Raw genomic sequence first — 5,309 nt, forward strand, 5'->3', positions numbered from 1 at the left:
CACACTTACCCACAAGACACTGCAAAGCCAGGGGCCTTACAGATGTTCCAGAGCGCATTGTCGAGCCTCCCGGGCTCTTTGTGAGGACGAATGTCCTGTTGCTTGCAAAATTGGCCTCAGTTTGAAACGCACTTCTGTAATGTGCAGTAAAGATTCCTCTGAAATGCATTTACTTCACCCTCAAATTGTACGTGCTGCTGTTAGAGAGCAAATTGAGCTGGATGCGTAACCCCCTGTTACGCTAACTCTAACTTGTTTAAGCTCCATTTGATACTGATGAAATTCCTCGGATCTGGGCGGCCTTTATTCATGGGACATTTGTGAGTCAAATTAGCCTCTTCAGGTTGGGCTAAACGCTCTCTGCATTGTATTACAGTGAGCTGCGGAAAGCAAACGAGCCGACATTACAGCGTTACGGAGGAATTACATACGTACCGAGTGGTTTTAATAAATTCTCATGCAATTATGTGGCAAAGCAGCCTGTGATTACACATCCTTATTGTGATTGCACGGGTAATTGGTTATATTTGCACGTAACACGTGCTATTCCATGCACGCTCGTCGCATGGTTTAGATAACGTTTAACAATCAAACTTTAAAATGCATTAATATTACTATGATGAACAGCAAAAAAAATTATATTACACTAGCTATGTTTCCATCCAAAGTTGCGAATTTAAGTTATGTGCAAAATTGGAAAATCACATAAAACATTTGTGAATAAAGCTTCCCATGTTCAAGAGAACAAAATTGTCACTTCCTGTGAAATTGGCGCAAAATATCTCTGATAAAAATGGAAGTTGCTGTAATCTGGGAAGAAACTGTGGCTCTTTTATCCTCCAGACTTGCGTCTCAGAGCGGCAGACGGAATACACGTCATGTTCTTGCGTTCGTATGCTGGTGTTTGGGAACGCAATCGTGTACGACGCTTCTGGAGGGAATTAAACCAAATCATTCTGATGACAGACTTTGACTCAGGCGTTTCAGAACCACCAAACCAACATTTGAGATGCTGCGATGCGATTGGTCCGATGGTTAGTCCAGTTATCCAATCACATCCTCTGACGAGGCAAAAATCACATTGTTTTTTTGTTGCTCATCAAGGGATTTATTCGGTAAATGTGTTTCCATTGTAGTTTATGTGCATATGTGCATAAAAAATGTCTCAACCTCAATCGAGCGCATAAGTTTATGCGCATTTATAGAATTTATACGCATCCAACGTTTTTTTTGTGACATCCCAAAATGCGCATTAAAAACAGGAGGATGGAAACACAGCTTCTGTGGTCTAAACATATTTATCGTTGTAAAAAAGTATTTCATGTTTTTAATACATTTCACAGTTAATAAATCAAACATTAAAATGTATTAATATTACTAGGAGCAGCAAAAATATTTACATGACACTGTGGACCAAACATTTACATTTAGCAGACACTTTTATCCAAGGCAACATATAAAAGCATAGCAAAGTTTAGATAACATTTAATAATCACTATAAATATACTAAAACTATAAAAAATCTATACATTTTACATGACACTGCGGGCTAAACGTATTCATCCTTGAAGAAAGTACTTAAAGTTTGTAATATATTGCAGGGTTAAGAAAATGTTGAATAATTGAACTTTTTATCCTTGTAGAAAGTATTTAATGTTTTCTGGCCTTGCGTAGTTTTATTTTGCACCAGATTACAGTAGAGTTTGCCTTTGACGTCAACAATAAAAGCCTATTTTATTTATACACAATTACATGGTTAGTTTGATCTACATTGAGCGCTGTTTTTCCCAGCTGTCTGTAAGAATCAGAACAGACCTGCAGTAAAGTTTGAATTAAACAAGGTTGGAAACCAAACATCACACATCTGCCACAACTAATAGTTCCCGTCCCAGTCGCAGCCCTGAATCCCTAATCCCTGCAGATATGCAGCACGTTCTGCTCCTCTGCAGAGAGCTTGTTCATCGAGCTGTTATCGTCTCCCAAATCAAATCCTCCGCACCCTCAGGGCTGCGCATTTGTGTTTCAACCGCCCGCTAATACGGCTGATTCCTCCGATTGTGGATTTGATAATTCGTTGATTGGTTAAACGGCGCGCTATGCTGTGAAAGCTCTCCAGAATTATCCTCTAAATGACGTCTGGCGTCTAAACGAGGGTCACATTTGGTCTGTTTTGGATGTATCATCTGTGACACCTCTCCAATTAAACGGCGTCTCAGTGATTGCGACGGGGGGCAGACGGTCGGCGGATATCAAGGTGCCCGTTAAGAGATCACAGGGGGATACGCGCGTATGTTAATCGCCTCTGTTAATGTAGCAATGAATTAAGAGTTTAGATGTCACAGGAGGTTTAACGCAGCTGATCCAGAGCAGAGGCCGGTCAGAGCCCGGGCCGTGCGGGGGCTAATTACGGCAAATTGGAAAAGTGTGCATGCGAGGTGCATGTGGGGTCTCCCTCTGCGTTCGCGTTCCCCGTCGTCAGGGTCTGATGGCGCCCGCCCGTCCCACACCTGCTCCTCACCGGCCTGTGATAGATAGAGCCGACCGGTGGCTCAATAACAACCTCCCGTCTGGTATTGATGGACTGCGGGGCCGCAGGCTTTGTGAGCGAGGATCATCTGCTGGAAATGGTCTCTCCGCCCCTTCAGCACCTGCGATAGGTGTGCGAACGGGCGAGAGGGACCTCTGGGACCCCCTTTTTTTTGGAACCAAACCCCCTTTAACACGAGCACGCCGTAATATGTGTGTGTGTGTGTGTGTGTGTTGTGGGGGCGGATGCAACCCCGCACATGTGTCCTCTCTCCCTCCTTATTATTCTGTAATTAGCCCTTTGGCTGTCTGCTGGAGGACGGGCGTCCCCCCTCGAGAGCCGTCTGTGTTGACAGACACACACAGACCCGGGAAAACAAACACACACCGAACGGCGTTTGACTTCCAAACAGCTAAAACCCTGACTTCTGGAGAAGGCAAACACGCTCGGGCGCCCGTAGTGATCTGGCCTTTGCGGTTCGCTTGCGAGTTTACTCCATCCAGCTGGTCCTCCACCACAACAATGCATGAAATCACAGTTTAAAGCACTAATGACGTATTTTCGTGTAATCGGCCTGTTTGTTATTAGAAAGCTGTAGCTGTGATATTCCGCTAACGTCAGATCAGATTTTTACGCATATCACGCCATCAAAACAGATGTCTGGCAAACGCAGACGTTCTGGATGTCGGCCACGATCGAGAAGATATTTTGAGATTCTCAAGCAGTCCCAACGAAAAGGTTCGCATTCGACACCAGCTGCTTCTGCTCCAGTGGATAATGCAGAGCTGTTGCCATAATCGGCTCGATCGCTCTATACTAGACTTCATGCATGCAGTGGCGCTTTTGATGACAGGCCTAAAACGGTTCATGAAATCATTGTTTGAAGCACTAGTGGTGGATTTTGTGGAGCTGTTTGTCAATAGAAAGCTGAAGTCGTGATATTCTGCTAACGTCAGATTTTTATGCATTTTATGCAATCGATAGCCGATGTCTGGCTTGCAACTTTAGTTTGAGTTTATTTGATATAAAAAAGTAGCAATACAACTTCTTTCTCAAGGATAACACAAAGTTGCGTTAACTTGTTTCCATTGTGGGCCTTGATTTTTATTTTATTTTTATGTTCCAAACTGTTTTTGTTCAACTGTCCCAAACGCAGACGTTCTGGACGACGGCCACGTTCGAGAAGGTATTTTGAGATTCTCAAGGAGTCCGAACAAAAGCTTTCACATTCGGCACCAGCTGCTTCGGCTCCAGTGAATAATGCAGCGCTATTCTGAACTTTCTATTGATCAAAGAATCATGAAAAATGTATCAATGTACAATGATCAGCACCACAAAAATATTAAGCAACTGTTTTCAACATTGATAATAATCAGAAATGTGTCTTGAGCAGCAAATCACCATATCAGAATGATTTCTGAAGGATCATGTGACACTGAAGACTGGAGTAATGATGCTGCAAAGTCAGCTTTGATCACAGGAATAAATTACACTTTACCATATAATCATATAGAAAACAGCTGTTTTAAAATATAATCATTTTTCACAATGTCACTATTTTTGTTCAAATAAATCCAGCCTTGGTGAGCATTAGAGACTAAAAAAATATTTAGAAGTCTTACCGACCCCAAACTTTGGGAAAGTTGGGTGTCTCACTGTCCCGGACAGTAGAACTGGTTCGACCCTACTTTTATTGCGATGAGCAGTTTGATCTCTCTACGCCAGGGTCCATGCATGTATTTGAGCTTTTGATGGAGGGCAAAAGAAGTTTCAGCTCTGCTTTCGCAGCTGTGATGGCGATGTGATGGTTCGTACACGCAAAAGCAAAGCATTCCCTTCGCTGTCGTGCCTCGGGCTAAACTCATGCGCTCAGCTGAGAGTCCAGGTGCCTCCTGGGTGCTGATGCAATCCTACCTGCCATTTTTAAAGATAACAACAACAACAACAACAACAACAACAACAAAAACCAGTAAAGTAACCTGGGTCCAGGAGGACAAAGCAAGCGCTTCAGTCAGTCTGAGGCAGCAAGGGAAGCCCATAAACAGCGCAAACACACACGTAGACCCAGTGTGTGAATCAGTCAGGGACTAATTAACACATCATCGCAAACCCAATTGCCTGGTGCTCCGCTCACCTGCCTCTTTCTTACTGCAGAGAGCGTGTAAATCTCTCGCTGACGGTCGCAGGCGCGGGTATTAATCTGCCGTGTTGCCGCGTGCCATCTTTAACCTCGCTCACGAGGTGACGGGCCCTCTCTGTGCTCCCCGAGAAAGGCAGTTGAAACACAATAAACGTGTTTTAATGACATTGCAGTTCCATTATGAATATGGGAATCTCCAGGGCGCATTCAAGAACAAATGAAATGCAAATGGAAGTTTGCAGTCATTTGGAGTGATAGTTTGGCTTCTTCTGCAATGGGGATGGAAATCATAAAGTAAATAAAATGCAAATGATAAAACTCACCATTCACTTACTGTCCAGTGATGCCGTCTGAGCCGTGGGCTTCTGCAAAACAAAAGAAATATATTCACTACTGTGTAACAGTTTGGGATCAGTAACATCAAGTAAGAAATGCATGCTTTTATTCAGCTAGGACACATAAAATTCCTCAAAAACTACAGTAAAGCTATTTTCTATTCATCCAAGAATGCTGGAAAATCAAATCAAATGCATCACAGTTTCCACAGAAATATGAAGCAGCACAACTGTTTTCAGCATTGATAATCAGAAATGTTTCTTGAGCATTAAATCATCATATTAGAAGGATTTGTGAAGGATCATG

The 5,309-nt window shown here is 43.0% G+C and overlaps 1 long non-coding RNA gene across 1 annotated transcript in view; it reads right to left on the bottom strand.

Annotated features, from left to right (window-relative positions):
• LOC308697538 overlaps window positions 1-5,309 on the bottom strand; it is a 14,835-nt gene that overhangs the window by 5,922 nt on the left and 3,604 nt on the right. The window contains exon 2 of the long non-coding RNA XR_014030949.1: window positions 4,991-5,032. This is a non-coding gene — a long non-coding RNA (uncharacterized lncRNA). The remainder of the gene's footprint in view (window positions 1-4,990; window positions 5,033-5,309) is intronic.

Source organism: Scardinius erythrophthalmus, assembly GCF_964197995.2.
Source record: "Scardinius erythrophthalmus genome assembly, chromosome: 10".
NCBI lineage: Eukaryota > Metazoa > Chordata > Actinopteri > Cypriniformes > Leuciscidae > Scardinius > Scardinius erythrophthalmus.